At 35.1% G+C, this 18,818-nt stretch overlaps 1 long non-coding RNA gene across 1 annotated transcript; it reads left to right on the top strand.

Moving 5' to 3' along the window:
- The first annotated feature begins 225 nt into the window (after window positions 1-225).
- Window positions 226-2,372, top strand: LOC131654758 (uncharacterized). Its single transcript, XR_009299564.1, has 3 exons — window positions 226-401; window positions 480-559; window positions 2,110-2,372. It is a non-coding gene; the product is annotated as an uncharacterized LOC131654758 (long non-coding RNA).
- The last annotated feature ends 16,446 nt before the right edge of the window (window positions 2,373-18,818 follow it).

Genomic DNA, 18,818 nt, shown 5'->3' with positions numbered 1-18,818 from the left:
TTATTTATTTAGTTATTATGTGATATAATAATTATTTAAGTATTTAATTATGTGAGTGTTTGTGTTGTTTGACTTAATTGAGTTATTAGAGAGATATAACTAAATGGGCCTAAGTGATAGAAACATAATGGATGGATTGGTGGGTCAAGCCCAATTGACATAAGTGAGATAGTAAGAGAAGGTTAGGGTTTTAGAGGTTACTATTTTCATTTGGGGAAAAAAATAGGAAGAAGAGAAAAGAGGCAAAAGGGAAGAGAACAATGGTGGAAGAGAAAAGCTAGAAGAAACCTCATTTTCGCAGCAAGTTTCAGCATTGAGTCACCTTAGCAAAACGGGTGTATCTCTCAATCCAACCGTTGGATCGTCGCGTGGTTTTGACACAACGTTCCTGACTCATAGAGGTAAGTTCTGACCGGAGCGATTTTGATTTTGAGGATTTTAACATCGTCTGATAAGCTGATTTCCGAACTGGTTTTTAGGTGTGTCTCCAAATTATGTTTGAAGGATTTATTTTGGAGAAAAGCTTAGAACTATGGTGAAAGAGTTCATATTTGCCAAGGTAAGGGTGGGGTTCTTTCATGCTAAAGGGTTGTATGATAGTATGTTATAGTGGGTTTAATTCTATACTTTGATATCCATGTTCTTCTATGTTGCAATTTTGGGTATTTGATGATTTGTTGGAATGTGATGATATAAATGTGATAAGTTGTGTGCAATTGATAATCTATGTGTATTAGATTGTTATGTTTGTTGTGAGTAAACCATTGATAGTGAAATAATGGGTTTTGTTATAGAATTGGAAAATAATGGAATAGAAATATATTAGTTGAATTGAAATTAATATAGTTTAATTATTAATTGGATAGTTAAATTATTAGTTGAATTGATTCCAATAAGTCTATGTGATTGGAATATACTTGGACTTGGACCAATTATTCGGTTTATCGGTAAATTACGGTATTTTGAGAAATTGTTTGTAATTGTGTTTTGGCTTGAATATGTATGTTGAGAAATATATATTGTCATGCCAATGATGTTGTTTTGATATTGATTCTTTATGGTTAGTTGGTTAGCATTAATTCTAATGATTAATTGCTTGATGTTGAAAATGTGTGTTCATGTATAATTGACAAAAATGAGAATTAACATGAGATAGTATGATTACTAGTGTTAATTGGATTGTGTGAATCGTAATTGATTAATTGGCCTCTCATATGTGAATGATGTGTTTGTGTTGTGAATGTTGTGTACAATTGGTGGATAATTCATAGAGTTGAATTATTGTGATATGTGGAAAGTTAAGATGGTAGAGATGATCTTAATTGCATATATTTGTGAGATTGTACATACATTCATATCATAGTGTGCCTTGAAACATAGGTGGAATTTCTTTGAAACACAAGCGTGGCTTGGATTCTAGAGTGAATCGGAAAGCGGTAAACTATATGTTTACATTTGGTGGCTTTGGTCTTGTCCGGATCTGAAGCGTGGCTAGATTCTATATGAATCGGAAGCGGTGGAACTTTGGGTCCATATTGGGTACCACATGCATAGAGTCACATGTCTTGCATTGAGTTACATTGGAGTTATGTGATGTTTGAATATATGTAATTATGTGATTAGGTGATTGTTATGTGTGCATGAGATGTGATAATTAAATTTGGTGATGTTTGATACATGATTTTGGTGATATATGTAAATGAAACGTATATGATGCGAATGCAAATATATATATATATATATATATATATATATATATATATATATATATATATATATATATATATATATATATATATATATATATTAATGATATATGTATATATGTGGAATATATGAACCATGTTTTGCCATTGTTGATAGTTGTATTAATTTACGTTGTGATTATGAAGTATATGTTATTATGTGCTTGAATGACATACTTGTAAACTTGAATACATTGTTATAGTTGATAGTTAACATTATTGTTGTGATGCAAATTGCTTATATTGAGAAGTGGTGAATTGTGTATGATTTTATCTTTGCTATATGTATTATCATACTTTCCTTTATAATGTTTGATATCTCACCCCTTCTGCTGATGTTTCCCCTACCATGGGAAATGGGCAGGTACTCAAGTATAACTGTGGAAGTTTGTAGATTCATCGTGTCTGGTTGGTGTGTCGCTCTGATACGTAGCACTCGGGGGTTGTCTATATTGTTGTTTCTATGTTGTTCATGTTTTAGTTGTTGAGTTCCAAATTGGATAATGAGAAGTACTATGATGTTTGAAGTTGTTTCTGATTAAATAAGATGATTTGTTTATAAATTCGAATGTTATGATTCCGCTGCATATTAAAATGAAGTTGGTTTGTCTAAGAGCTTTTATAAGTTGTTTTGTGCTTCTCTGAGATTAAAGTGCTATGTATCTGTTTATGAGTTGTTTATAGGAAGTAAATGTGATATCCCAAATGCTTGTTGATAGTTTTTAAAATACTCTGATTTCTCGCATGATATTTTTGGGTAGAATTTGGGGTGTTACACGCGTCACGCGCATGGGCGGTTTAATTTCTTAAGTGTATTGGCGCGAAGCGCGCTGGAGGGCGCGACGCGCCCTGGACAGAAAATGGTTTTACTATATAAATAGTAATTCTGATTTTTGGATGTGTGGACCTTTTTCTTAAGAGCTCAAAAACCCTAATCACTGTAGCAAACTAAGAATTGAAGATTGGAATCCTTGATCGTCGATTAATCGCCTTTGATGCTTGTTGATCTTCATCCTTTACTTCTTGAGCAAGCTACCATTCTCATGGATAGCTAAACCCCTTTTGTATCAAGATAAGATGTAATCTTCCTAGCCTTTTGTATGTTTTTCTTGTGAATATATGTGTATGAACAAGTGATGATCAATATAGATGGTTTAGTTTGTTTATTAAAGCTTTTTCTTTGGTATAAGTGTTTGAGACATCAATATTTGTATCTAGATCTAACTTTATCATCTATCAAACTATAAATTGCAGACATGGATTTAGCGTTTGATGTTTACTTAGTATCGGTTTTAAAACGTTATTTGTATTGTTTAAAGGATGGAGAAATCGTCGGTTAAACAATACGGTAAATCTAACTATATCATTGCGGACACGGATGATATAGGCGTCGATACGTAATTATGTTGATCGTTACCATGTTCATATACATATATTTATAAGGAGACATACAAATTTAGGTCGATGAAATCGAATCTTGATACATTTTCTTTAACTTAGAACTTTCATTAATTTACTCTTTGCTACTAAAATTGAATGATCTTTTGCAAACCTAAAACTAAAGTAACATTAACTCAAGACAAAATAGGCTATAGAACGGCGGTGATATCGCAATAATCCCTGTGGATACGATAATAACGAAAAGTACACCACAATACTCTTTCAACATGACACTATGCATGTGGTACCAATGTGAAATTCTAAGTTTCACCGGCCTCCGATTCATATCTCTAGAATCTAAGCCACACTTCCGATTCGGACAAGACAAAAGTCCACCAATTGTAAACATATAGTTTACGGCTTCCGATTCACTCTAGAATCCAAGCCCGCTTGTGTTTCAAAGCAAATCCACCTGTGTTTCAAGGCACACTATGATATGAATGTATGTACAATATCACAAATATATGCAATTAAGATCATCTCTACCATCTTAACTTTCCGCATATCACAATAATTCAACTCTATGAATTATCCACCAATTGTACACAACATTCACAACACACACACATCATTAACATATAAGAAGCCAATTAATCAATTACGATTCACACAATCAAATTAACACTAGTAACCATACTATCTCATGTTAATTCTCATTTTGTCAATTATACATGAACACACACTTTCAACATCAAGCAATTAATCATTAGAATTAATATTAACTAACTACTCACAGAGAATCAATATTAGCACAACATCATTGACATGGAAATATATATTTCTCAACATACATATTCAAGACAAAACACAATTACGGACAAATCCTCAAAATACCGTAATTTACCGACAAACCGAATAATTGATCCAACTTCAAATATATTCCAATCAATTAAACTCATTGCAATTAATTTAACTATTAATTAAATCAACTAATTAATAATTACACTTCATTTATTCTAAGTTACTAATTCATTTTCTATTCCTAAAACTAATATTTAATATAAAAGATATTTAAATCCTAACTATTTCGGTCGGTTCGTAAATATCACATTTCAACAAAATAACACTACCACGTTAATCTACTAATTAAACTTAGCTACCACGTCAATTTTCACTAAATTCCGGACAACTAATTGTATCGTTTAATTCGGCTATTTCGATCGAACGAGACTGTTTTGCATTTCATCTTATTTTATAACAGCCACTGTTTCCAACCATATATTCATTTTATAATTGTGCTCATTTCTATTACATACCATTATATATATTTAATTTATGTTTCATTTCTATCATGTATCATGTGATGCCATTATATAATAACTTAGATACTAGTGTGAGAACACATCATGGCACATGTAGGGAATAGCAAAGAAACAAATAACAGGACACCACGGGACTGTGCTGGAAACGAACAGCAAGGAACAAAATCACCTCACATAATGAACTAGCACAAGAGATGAAATTAACATAACCTCACATAGTGCCGCAGGATTTTCCATTATTTATAATCTCCTAATACAAAATCAATTTCTACTTTCTATTAACAAAACTCAGCACTACCAAAACAGAATTAAACCACATTTTATATAAATTTCAACTAAGAACAAACATACACATGTTAATCTACCCAATATTCCCATCATACTAGCCCATAATAATAGGGATTCTCCCCCTTACCTCTTGATTTCTCCTCCAAAACCCTAGTTCCTCTTTGTTCCTCCTTTTTGCTCCTCTTCTCCTCTTTTTCTGTCAGAATATAATTCTGTCAAGGATACAAAACCAGAATTTGTGTTTTCTCTGTTGTATTTTCATTGATTTGATGCTATCCATATATATTACATAAGTCATAAATGGCATTAATAATACAAATATTCTAATTCCTATAATTTATATATAATTAGACAGCCTAACCTATATTCAGCAACTAACATCAAATATAGTTATAACAAAATCACTGCAATAAGTATTCCTTATTGACATCCCCCCTCAAATTGATGCGGTCGGTCAAGAAGCATCAATTTGCTGATAAGAAACTGATGTCGAGGTCGAGGTACAGCCTTAGTGAAGATATCTGCAAGTTGAAGTTGCGATGTGACATGAGGAAGAGATATAACATGATTGTCCAATGCTTCTCGAATTGAATGACAATCCACCTCAATATGCTTTGTGCGTTCATGAAAAACTGGATTAGTAGCAATTTGAATAGCACTAGTATTGTCGGCAAAAAGTGGTGTGGCTGTATGTTGAGGAAAACCGAGCTCAGCCAAAAGTCCACGAAGCCAAGTAATTTCAGAACAGACTGTAGACATTGCTCGATACTCAGATTCTGTTGAAGACTTAGAGACGCGAGACTGCTTTTTACTCTTCCACGAAATCAACGCAGGACCAAGAAACATGCACCAACCAGTAACTGATCTTCGTGTGTCGGGACAACCGGCCCAGTCTGCATCACTATAACCAATCAAACTAAGAGGCTGCCGAGAAGGAAAACATAGGCCGCGTGTAGATGTGCCTTTCAAGTACCGTATGATGCGACGTACTGCAGCTAGGTGAAGATGGCGGGGAGTGTGCATATATTGACTCACTTGCTGAACTGCAAAGGAAATATCGGGGCGAGTAATGGTCAAATAATTAAGGCTACCGACCAGCTGCCGGTATAACAAAGGATCAGATAATTGATCACCTTCATCACGACGATATTTCACATTAACCTCTAGAGGAGTATCCACTGGTGTGGCTGAAGTTAGGCCCGCCAAAGAAATCAAATCTTCAGTATATTTATGTTGATGGAGAAAAATTCCCTGGGAATTAGAACAAACCTCAAGCCCTAAAAAATAATGAAGATCCCCTAGATCTTTCATATGAAAAGAAGCCTGAAGTTGTTGCTTAATGTGCTGGATCGCGACATGATCAGAACCGGTAATAATCATATCATCAACATAAATAAGTAGAAGAACAATACCATTTAATGTGCGATGAATGAACATGGATGAGTCAAATTTACTCTGAGTAAAAGAAAAACCGAGTATAGTAGTTCGAAACTTTTCAAACCATGCTCGTGGAGCTTGTCGTAATCCATATAGAGAGCGTTTGAGCTTGCACACCCCTTCAGATGAGGAAGGCAGCCCTGGAGGAAGGGTCATATAAATATCTTCTGCCAAGTCTCCATGAAGAAATGCATTCTTCACATCCATTTGGGTAAGTGGCCATCCTTGAGAGGCAGCAATAGTCAAAATGGTTCTAATACTAGTCATTTTCGCGACCGGTGCAAAGGTCTCATCATAATTCACCCCATACTCTTGTTTATTGCCTAATGCAACCAATCGAGCTTTGTAACGATTAAGAGTACCGTCTGAATTCAGCTTTACCGAATACACCCATTTACTCCCAATAGGCTTAATACCTGGAGGTCGAGGAACAATGTCCCAAGTGAAATTTTCTTGAAGGGCTTGTAGTTCATCGTTCATTGCCGTTACCCAACGAGCATCTTTAACTGCCTGAGAATAACAAGTAGGAATAGGTGTACCAGATAGAGTAGCAGTAAGAGAAATAGGGCTATATTCATACCTATCAGGTGGACGAGACACTCGTTGTGAGCGTCGCAGAGGTGCTGGTGCAGGCTCAAGTGACGGATTAGTGGCGGGAAGGGACAAAGTCGGAGCGCGTCTGACATAAACATGACCTGGTTTAAATCGTTCTACAGGAAGAGAATCATTAGAAAAATCAACAAGATTAACAAAATCAATAGAGGAAGGCTTAGTATTTTGGAAAAAATATTGTTGATCAAAGAATATAACATTCCTAGATATGCGTAAGCGACGAGAGGTGGGATCATAACACAAGAAGCCTTTATAAGTGGTACTATAACCCAAAAATGCACACATAACTGATTGGGCGCCAAGTTTATTTCGTTCAGAAGGTGGAAGATGAACAAAACATACACAACCAAATGGATGAAGATTAGTGTAATCAGGATGTGCATGAAAGAGACGAAAATAGGGAGAATCAAGCCCAAGAACCTGAGAAGGAAGACGGTTGATGAGAAAGACAGCTGTTGACAAAGCTTCAACCCAGAATTGGGGAGGGACAGAGGCAGCCAGAAGCAAGGAGCGCGTAACATCAAGTAAATGACGATTTTTGCGTTCGGCGATGCCATTTTGTTGAGGCGTATAGGGACATGAACGCTGAGACAGGATGCCTTTTTGTTGCAAAAATTCCTGAAAAGGATGAGAAATATATTCCCCACCGGAATCCGTACGTAATATCTTAATGGTGGTCTGAAATTGGTTTTCAACGTAAGCCAAAAATTTCATAAACATTGCAAAAACTTCAGCTTTAGAACGAAGAAAATAAACCCAAGTAAAACGGCTAAAGTCATCAATAAACGTCACAAAATATTTATATTTGGCATGAGATAAAATTGGAGACACGCCCCAAACATCACTGTGAATAATTTCAAAACATTTTTCAGCACGATGAGCATGAAGAGGAAAAGGAAGAGTTTTGCTTTTGGCAAGTTTACACACTGAACAATTAAAAGATGAGTCAACACTGATATTTTTGTGGCCCGATAAACCTGTTTTTATTAAGTGAGACAAAACAACAAAGTTTGGATGTCCTAATTTATTATGCAAATCCGCAAACGGATGTGAGACATCAATACAAGAAAAAGAAAAATTAGAGGAATGAAACTGGAGCGGAAACAATCTGCCTACTTTAGGTCCCTTCGCGATCACTTTCCCCGACACTTGATCCTGCACAAAACAACCGTTACGAGAAAAATTAACATTATAGTTATTATCCACCAATTGGCCAACGGAAATTAAATTAGAGGCAAGTCCTGGTGACACAAATACATTGTTAAAGGAATGATTGATATCACCAACAGCAGAAATAGGCAGAGTGTTACCATCAGCAATTTGAATGTTTTGGGTGCCCTTATAAGCATGGACATTTTGTAAGTGTTTAGGGGATCCAGTCATATGATTAGAAGCCCCTGAATCCACAAACCAAGGTGTTGAAGCACTAGTAGACTTACCCTGAATGCCCAAAGCTGATAGAGCTGAGAGAACAATCTGTTGCACCTTCTCCGGAGTCAACGTATCAGATGCATTAGCGATGATAGGAGTAGACAAACCAGCAGCTTGGGTAGTAGCTTGAAAGGCTTGGGTAGGGCGCCGAGCAGGTCTCGTGGGGCACTCAGTAATAATGTGATCACGTTGTTTGCAGTAGTTGCAGAATTTCTTACTGCAGTTGCGAGCAATATGACCAAACTGTTTGCAGGAAAAACACTGGACACGCCGCGTATCACGTCTGTCGGCTGTATTTTGGGCTGAATAGGCGACTGTGAGAGCATCAGTAGTATTCTGGTCCGGTGACATGCTGTTTTGGGTGAGTAGGCGCTGCTCTTCGCGGAAAAGTTCCCCGACACAAACTTCTAAACTAGGAACTGGATTACGGTTAAGTAAAGCTGCACGAGCCACTTCAAATTCTGCGCGAAGTTTCATAAGAAACTGATCGCGTTTGCTGACTTCATAAATATTTTGAACAACTGCAAGGGATGTTTTAGGAACATCAGCATGCAAGATCTCAGAATGTTCAGCCCATAGATTTAGAAAACCAGAGTAGTAATCTTGAATGGACAGAGAGCCTTGTCGATAATTTGCAATATCTAGTTCGAGTTGAAAGCGTTTCGCTGCATTATTCTGATCGTATATAACCTTAAGGTGATCCCACATGGCTTTGGCGGTCGAGAAGGAGCGCAAATTATTAACCATTTGAGGCTCAATTGAGGCAAGGATCCAAGAAATTATTTGCGCGTCCTTTGTTTCCCATGTATCTAACGCAGCCTTCTCGGTTGGAGTCTTCGAAGCCCCATTGAGATGACCAGACATTCCTTTCCCTTTCACATACATTTCAAATTGAAATGCCCACGAAGGATAGTTTTTCCCAGTAAATCGAACACAAAAATTCTCTCTTTCTTTTTCCGAAGCCATGAAACCAAACAAAAACCAAGAAACAGCGACAAGAAAAAAAAACGAGTGCAGAGAGGACCAAAAGCAGAGAAGGGGACCAAAACAAGAGTCACCCAAAACTAAACAAGAGCCGAACCCCAAAAAAATCGAAAAACAACAATGTCGAAGAGAACACTTATCAACAAAAATCTGACAGGTTAGATCGATAACCTACTGATACCATGTCAGAATATAATTCTGTCAAGGATACAAAACCAGAATTTGTGTTTTCTCTGTTGTATTTTCATTGATTTGATGCTATCCATATATATTACATAAGTCATAAATGGCATTAATAATACAAATATTCTAATTCCTATAATTTATATATAATTAGACAACCTAACCTATATTCAGCAACTAACATCAAATATAGTTATAACAAAATCACTGCAATAAGTATTCCTTATTGACACTTCTTTTGAAAAAAACTCAGCAAATGAAAAAATGATACTCCTCTCTCTCATTCTACCCTTTACTATATTATTCATATTGGGCTTAACCCATATAATTCCACTTCCTAACTAATTAAGCCCAATTGATGAAATAGAGTAGTTCAAATAAATAGTTATGCTCCAACAAATAATATTATTACCCTTAATATTATTTTCCGATTAATCCAATTAAATCCGACTTTAACTCAATTAAATAAAAATTCAATAATAATATTAATTCTAATATTATTCCTCTACATATTCCACTTAATTAATTCTTCGATTAACCGAATAAATTCCAACTTCACTTAATAATCCGAACACGTTTCTCAATAACACTGACGATCCAATTAATTATCAAACTTCGTCCAAATTAAGTAAATAAATCCTTATTTAATTTAATTAGCCAAATAATAAAATTCGGGCTGTTACACTTTCTCCTAATCGGACATGTTACTTTCTTTCAATCCCAGATTGGTAACGCATAAGACTCCACCCATCGAGCTGCTATCCTGATGCTAGATTGTGAATGTAACTCCGTCCACTAAAAAACACAAAAAACAAATAAAAACATGTGAGCTGAATTACGACGCTCTAATTCCTGAAAAGGATATGTAGGCATTATGTCTCGGGGCCTAAGCGAGCACAACTATTTATAAACCTTATTTTCCCTGGATTTTCTTTTCTTCCGTTTGCATGCGTTCCCTTTGCATTAAGCTTTAGATTTATAGATAACACACCTTTAGAATAGAACAAACATAAGTGGATCTTGTGGAGTACCACAGACGTGAGGGGTGCTAATACCTTCCCCCTGCGTAACCGACTTCTTACCCAATCTTTGGTCGTAAGACCTTTTCTTATCCTTTCGTTATTCCAGGTTTTATGATATTCCTTTCCCTCGATGGGATAAATATATTAGTGGCGACTCAATTCATTTTCGCGAGCGTGCGACACCCAAGAGACTTTGTTTAACTCTTATCCGAAGGCTTGATAGAAGTCTTATCCTAGAGATCCAATGCCTCTCCTGAGGGACTTACATGCTCATCAACCAGGATCAATATAACTTCACTTAAGGGACTAAGATTTCTCAATAAACATGTTATCTAAAACTCTCCACTTGAGAGACTAAAAGTTTCCTTAGGCGAGACCCTACATATAAATCTCACACAGAAGGCACGGCTGAAGTGTATCCTAAGATACTTTGCTCAAGTCTTGTATGAGGGCTTGATAGAAGTCCCGCCGAGAGGTACAACGCCTTATTTGAAGAATTAACAATCTCATCAATAAGGCTTAATAAAACTTTTCTTAAGGGACTGAGATTTTCTATCAAACAAGTTATCTATACTCCCCGCTTGAGAGAGTTATATTTTCCTCGTGTAGGATCAAACATATAAATCACGCAAAGGTTGTGCGACTGAAGTCTAGCCTAAGAGACTTAGCTTAAGTCATGTATGAGGGCTTTATATATGTCCCTTCTGAGAGGTCTAACACGTCTCCTGACGGGCTTACAGTCTCAACAGACAGGCTTAATTTAATTTTGCTTGAGGGACTAAGATTTTCCATCAAACATGTTATCTAAACTCCCCACCTATAAATCTTGCACAGGATGCGCGACTGAAATCTTGCCTAAGAGATTTACTTTAAGTCTTGTATGACGGCTTGATAGAAATCCCTCACGAGAATTTCGACGCCTTTCCTGAGGGACTTACAGTCTCATCAACCAGACTTAACATTTGAGGAACTAAGATTTTCCATCAAGCATGTAACATAAACTCCCTTCCTGAGAGACTTGGAGTTTCCTTGGGCACGACCCAAGAGACTTATTTAAATTCTTGTCTGTGGGCTTATAGAAATCCCTGACGAGAGGTCCAACACCATAACTAAGGGATTTACAGTCTCATCAGCCAAACTCAATATATCTTCGTTAAAATGGCTACGATTTATAATCAAATGGGTTATCTAAAATTCCCACTTGAGATACTTGGATTTTTCTCAGGCAGGAACCAACATATAAATTTTTATCAGTATTAATTGTCTAACTTCGAGAGTGACTCTAATCATTTTCAAAATTCAAACCGGCAATCAACATTGACACTAAATTGCTAATAATATGTCTCTAAAATTTCATGAAGATATGCAAAGAGCTTTTGAAATTTAGAAAACATGGACATGTGATCGACATTAGGAATCACTTTAACATTATTTTTAGGATTTCGTTCAATCATTAACAATTGAAAATCATACTCTAATAATTTGCCAACACAAACTTTAGCAACAATTCCGTAATGATCTTCTGTGACAATTCTGTAATGATGTTTTGTGACACTTGTTTTCTCTTATAATAGTCCTTTTTTTTTTTGACAGACTCTTATAATAGCTATGTAAATAAATAACATAGCTCTTATAATAGTCCTTAATCACCAAAACTAGAGCTGTCAAAATGGGCCGAAGCCCATGGGCCGGCCCATTTGGCCCGAAAATTTTTAGGGCCTGGGCCTCATTTTTCGAGCCCATTTACATCCGGGCCTTTTTTAGTCCGGTCCTAAAAAGCCCTAAAAAATATGGGCCGGCCCGTATGGGCCATGGGTAGCCCACCGGCTCGAAAAAATTAAATATTTTTGATATAATTAAAATTTATCCTTTCCTAATTATAATTATTATAAAAATTTATAACATTTTCTTGTTATAATTATTATAAAATTATAATTGTCATGAATATTTATAACTTAAAATTTGTTGGAACAAATTATTTAATTATTTGTGCTACATTATATAATTTGTGATGTATTTTGGATAGTTTAAATTAAGTTAATGTGTTGTTTTACATTTTAATTATTAACTTATATGGATTATTTAGAAATTATAATTTTGGATATAAAATTTAATATATATATATATATATATATATATATATATATATATATATATATATATATATATATATATATATATAATATGTATTCTTGCATGCAATTATATGGTTACTAACAAAAATAAGGAGAAAATTTTAATTTTTTATAGAAATGGGCCTTTTAGGGCCGGGTAGCCCGCAGCCCAGACAGGGCCGGGTCTGGATAGTAAAATTAGAGCCCATTTAAAAATGGGTTTTTTAGGCCCGGCCCTAAAAAGCCCGAAGCCCATATGGGCCGGATAGCCCATATTGACAGCTCTAACCAAAACTATGGGTAGGCCTTTGTAATAATAAAACTGTAAGAAACAAGTCTTATGTCATATATAATAAACATTGTCATAATAATCAATTATTATTAACATTTATTTCCAAAATCTATTATATAAATATATAAAAATTAAAGTACCGGGAAAAATCAGGTTTAACCCCACTAATTAAAGCTTAATCTTATCTAATTTCAGGGGTAAAAAAGACTTATTACACTAATGCTTGATTTATATGCATTTAGCAATTAATGATACTGATGTGTCATCCCAGTATTTTTTCATACATTTTAAAATTATTTTAATCCCAATTTTAATCACTTGCAACCACTATCAAAGTTGTGGGCCCAACTTTAATCACATTTTGAATATTAACTGTATCACATCTTTGTACTGAACCGTTCAATTCTTAATTTACACGTATAATACTCAACACAACTTCCCAGGGTTGATTCTCATTAAGTGCATCGTTTAGGATTCAATTTTTTTTCTCTCTATAAAAACCTCAAGGATGCAAAACCCTAACACAGCTTCTCATTGTCATCGTTCACATCTGTAAACTCCATTCTTATTCCATTCTTCAAATTTCAAAAGTGCACGGTCTCACAACCTATAATCATCTACAGGTTTCTGTTTTATTTTATCATGGTTTAATCATTTTTTCCCGTTTTTCAGGTTAACAATCAAGTCATGGCTCGCCCAATTGAATCTGTCAAGGAGAATCAAAGGATTGTCATCAGTGCTTCAAACAAAGAACACATATAGTTAATATTGGTTGTTTCAAAGGTATAAATCTGGGTCATTCACTGTTTTCCTCTTTACATGTGTATTTGTTAATTGTTAGTAATTTAAAATTGTGGTTGTCGTATTTTTCAGGGTGATATGATTCAAGTGATTGTCAGTCTTCCAAGTTTAAGTCTGCCGAGCTCCCATTATCCTCATTCTACCATTTAAGTTTTCTGTTCTCATATTTATAGATTTGGTTTCTGTTAATTTTTTGGTTTCAATATGTAATCACATCATCTTTGGATAACTTTTGGCCGTTGTTTCTGTTGTAATGTTCTTCCCATTTATGTAGTTTTCTATTGTTAAAATCCACAATTGTTGCAGGTATAATATTTCAATTTGTTGATTTAGTTATTCATTTAAAGTTTTGAATCGAGATAGTAATGATAACTGTTGGTTGTGCTGCAATTTTTAATATTGTGATGAATTGTAGTGTCGAGTGTGAAATTTTATTTGGCTATATTTATTGTACTGATTTTAACTATTATTGGAAGTTGGAATTTGCGGTGTTAATGCTCTCTGTCTTCATAATTTTATGACTATGGCAAGGAGGATAATCTTTTGATTGAGACAGCCAAGAAGTATGATGGAAGCAAATGGAAAAATATAGTGGATGATAGTATATCAGTATAATTATCAATTTCAATTGAACTATTTGTTTATGTTTAATTTTTTGCTGGCTTATCAACAATTTGGTACTGTCTATTCACAATTTTATATATGAGTTTTATCTTTAATGGCTAAAGTGACATGATGCACTTAACTGCAATATTGGATTTTACTCCACTGTTTGGAATATATAGCATTAATAGAAATGATTTGAATATTTCGAAATTTTAGATAATCTTATTTCCAACTGATGTTAGTGTGGTTGTTCAATGGTCTTTTACAGCTATGTATCTTCCTGGACAAACTAATGCCCAGTGCTTTCATCGCAGGCAAAAGGTTTTTAATACGAAGAATGACGGGTCAAAAGGGAGCAGGAAGTGGTTCACGTCCTTTAGTATTTTTATATTTATTTCTCTAATATAGTTCCCAATTGAAATCAATATTTTTTCCGAGCAGATAAATGGTTCTTTTTAGGAGTGTGTTTCATTCAAAGGTGAGTTTATTCATGCATTACCTTTTAATTATATGGTTAAGCGGTGGTATGAATACAAATATATTCTTTTCTTTATGTTTGTAAGGTTCTAATTTAAGGAGTAAAGTGTAAGTATGTTTTTTACTAAATTATATCTAGCATCTTGTGGGAAAAAAAATACAAGTTTACCCATGATTCACTGTAAAAATGAAATTCCAAAATAGCTTTCTTCAAGTGTGAAGATATCTATAAGTCGTTTGCCCATGATTGAATGTACATTGATAATGTGTTGTCAAATATGACTACTTTATTAGATCACATGTTTTTGGATGTGAAAGTAATTAAGTTTGAATTCTAAAATATGATTTGTTAACTATTTACATGCATACAATGACTTGAAGGGGTTGTGTTTAGAGGTTAATGGGAGGGTGCAGCATGATAGTTATGACTTGAAATACCTTCAGCAAAGCAAATTCCCAACAAATTCACTTGAAAGAAATTGGCTTCAAAAAATAGAGGGCTGCATTTTGAAGATGATTGTGAATGTTTACTGGAACTATGATAATGATTAAAAGGCTTCCACATTTTTTTCTAATGCTTTGGCATCACAAGTCTTGATTAACTTAAGTGAAACTTCTATTTAATTCTCCATCTCTAAACTTTATTTTGTTTTTACTTATTTTATTTTATGGTTATGCTAGGAGATGTTGTTCCCGTTCATCAATGTTTGTTTCTCAAATATGAATTCTTCACGTGGATGTTACATAAAACATGAGTTATTGTATTATTTTTATATATACAAAATGTTAATTTATTAAATCTGTCTCATAGCTTTGTTTTGGGTCTCCGCTTGATACATTATCAGTGTTTGTTGGACACAGTGTTATGGATTAGTAGAATTTGAACAAATTTCTTCTCTTTTTTTTTTTTCTTTTTCTGCTTTTCATCTTTCAATAATTATACCCACATATATGATTTTGATCTCAATTATACTTCATCTTTTTTTTCTACTTTTCATATTTCAAAAAATTGGTGCAACGATTCAATATATACAGATAATGTGTTAGAACAAGATTTGTTCTTATCAATTATCTTAGTTTTGATGATAACAATAATATGAATTTTGCTTAAGATAATATGGTACTCTAATCCAATGCAATTTCCCTTTCAGGAAATATATATAAAGAGTACGCATAATTCAGCGCTCAGAAGTTGTATCTCAAATGGTTCAGCATGCAACATCAGAACATGGTCTGGCAAGACATCAGAAGATGGTCGAAGCAGAATCAGAACATGGGTCTATGGAAGCATCAGAAGAACATGAGATCAGAAACACTGAAGATCAGAAGATGGTATCACGCTCAGAAGCACTTCAAGGTCAGAAGATCAGAAGATGCTATGCACCAAGCTGTTTTGACTCTGATGATATTCAAACGTCGTATTCACAAACATCAGATCAGAAGGAAGTACAGGTGGCAGACTACGCTGACTGACAAAAGGAACGTTAAAAGCTACTAAAGGCTACGTCAGTAGACACAGCGTGAACAAGGCTCGAGGTAGTTGACAAAAGCGTATAACATTAAGTGCAATGCTGTACGGAACACGCAAAGCATTAAATGCATTCAACGGTCATCTTCTCAACGCCTATAAATATGAAGTTCTGATGAGAATCAAGGTTAACGATTCTGCACCAAAACAACTTATATCAAACTTGCTGAAACGCTGTTCAAATCTAAACTCAGAATCTTCATCTTCATCAAAGCTCACTACATTGCTGTTGTAATATATTAGTGAGATTAAGCTTAAACGTTAAGAGAAATATCACAGTTGTGATTATCGCTTTTAAGAAGCATTTGTAATACTCTTAGAATTACATTAAGTTGTAAGGAACTAGAGTGATCGTGTGATCAGTATACTCTAGGAAGTCTTAGCAGTTGGCTGAGCAGTTTGTAACTAGAGTGATCGTGTTGATCAGAATACTCTAGGGAAGTCTTAGGAGTGAACTAAGCCTAGAGTGATCGTGTTGATCAGTAGACTCTAGAAAAGTCTTAGAGGGTATCTAAGCAGTTGTTCCTGGAGTGATCAGTGTGTGATCAGAAGACTCTGGAAGACTTAGTTGCGGACTAAGTGGAAAACCATTGTAATCCGTGCGATTAGTGGATTAAATCCTCAGTTGAGGTAAATCATCTCTGCGGGGGTGGACTGGAGTAGCTTCGTTAACAGCGAACCAGGATAAAAATAATTGTGCAATTTATTTTTATCGTCCAAAATTTAAAGTCACACTTATTCAATCCCCCCCTTTCTAAGTGTTTTTCTATCCTTCAATTGGCATCAGAGCGCCGGTTCTAAGGTGCAAGCACTTAACCGTGTTTAGAAAAGATTCAGGAAGAGAAAAACGCTTCATTTAAAAGATGGCTGGTGAAACTCCGACAAATCCACCTGCATCTACATCTGGCTCTGCTGAGCAATACAACGGTAACAATGGTTATACTAGACCGCCGGTATTTGATGGTGAAAACTTTGAATACTGGAAAGATAAACTGGAAAGTTACTTTCTGGGTCTAGATGGTGATCTATGGGATCTTCTAATGGATGGTTACAAACATCCAGTAAATGCCAGTGGCGTGAAGCTGTCAAGGCAAGAAATGAATGATGATCAAAAGAAGCTTTTCAGGAATCATCATAAATGTAGAACTGTTTTGCTGAATGCTATCTCTCATGCTGAGTATGAGAAGATATCTAACAGGGAAACGGCCTATGACATATATGAGTCCTTGAAAATGACTCATGAAGGAAATGCTCAAGTCAAGGAGACTAAAGCTCTAGCCTTAATCCAGAAGTATGAAGCCTTCAAGATGGAGGATGATGAAGACATTGAAAAGATGTTTTCGAGATTTCAAACTCTGACTGCTGGATTGAGAGTTCTTGACAAAGGATACACCAAGGCTGATCATGTGAAGAAGATCATCAGAAGCTTACCCAGAAGATGGGGTCCTATGGTGACTGCATTCAAGATTGCAAAGAATCTGAATGAAGTTTCTCTGGAAGAGCTGATCAGTGCCTTGAGAAGCCATGAAATTGAGCTGGATGCAAATGAGCCTCAAAAGAAAGGTAAGTCTATTGCATTAAAATCTAATATCAAGAAATGCACTAACGCTTTTCAGGCCAAAGAAGAAGATCCTGAAGAATCAGAATCTGAAGAAGAAGATGAACTGTCCATGATCTCCAGAAGGCTAAATCAACTCTGGAAGACCAAGCAAAGGAAGTTCAGAGGCTTCAGAAGTTCAAGGAAATTTGAACGTGGAGAATCTTCTGATGAAAGAAGATTTGACAAGAAGAAGGTCATGTGCTATGAATGCAATGAGCCTGGACACTACAAGAATGAATGTCCAAATCTTCAGAAGGAAAGCCCCAAGAAGAAGTTTCATAAGAAGAAAGGTCTTATGGCAACCTGGGATGAGTCAGAAGATGATTCAGAAGATGAGCAGGCTAACTGTGCGCTGATGGCGACAGAAGATGACAGATCAGAATCTACATCAGAATCAGATTCTGAAGAGGTATTTTCTGAACTTACTAGAGATGAGTTAGTTTCCGGTCTAACTGAACTTCTGGAACTCAAGTCTCAGATTAGTCTCAAATACAAAAAGCTGAAAAAGCAATTTGAATTTGAAACAAAGAAGCTTGAGTTGGAGAATTCTGAATTAAAAGAAAAACTTTTAAAATTATCCAATAATGTTGGATCTCCTTCTGATTCAGAAAAATCCACTCCTAGTCTAAACCATATTCTGAAAGAATATGATTTAAGTTTCAGGAAGTTCTTATCTAGAAGTATTGGCAGAAGTCAGCTAGCTTCTATGATATATGCCGTATCTGGAAACAAAAGAGTTGGCATTGGTTTTGAGGGTGAAACCCCATACAAACTTGAACCTGTTGATGAAATGAAAATTACATACAAGCCATTGTATGATCAGTTCAAGTATGGCCACTCTCATGATATTAGGCACACTTCACATGCTCAAAGTTTTCACATAACACACACCAAGAAGCATGTGACACAACCTAGGAAATATCATGAAACTCATATTAAAAATTATCATGCTGTTCCTCCTATTGCTTATAATGTTAAACCCAAGTTCAATCAGAA

This window comes from Vicia villosa, linkage group LG3 (assembly GCF_029867415.1).
Source record: "Vicia villosa cultivar HV-30 ecotype Madison, WI linkage group LG3, Vvil1.0, whole genome shotgun sequence".
NCBI classification, from domain to species: domain Eukaryota; kingdom Viridiplantae; phylum Streptophyta; class Magnoliopsida; order Fabales; family Fabaceae; genus Vicia; species Vicia villosa.
The sequence above is the reverse complement of the archived record's forward strand: the minus strand, read 5'-3'. Positions and strand labels throughout refer to the sequence as shown.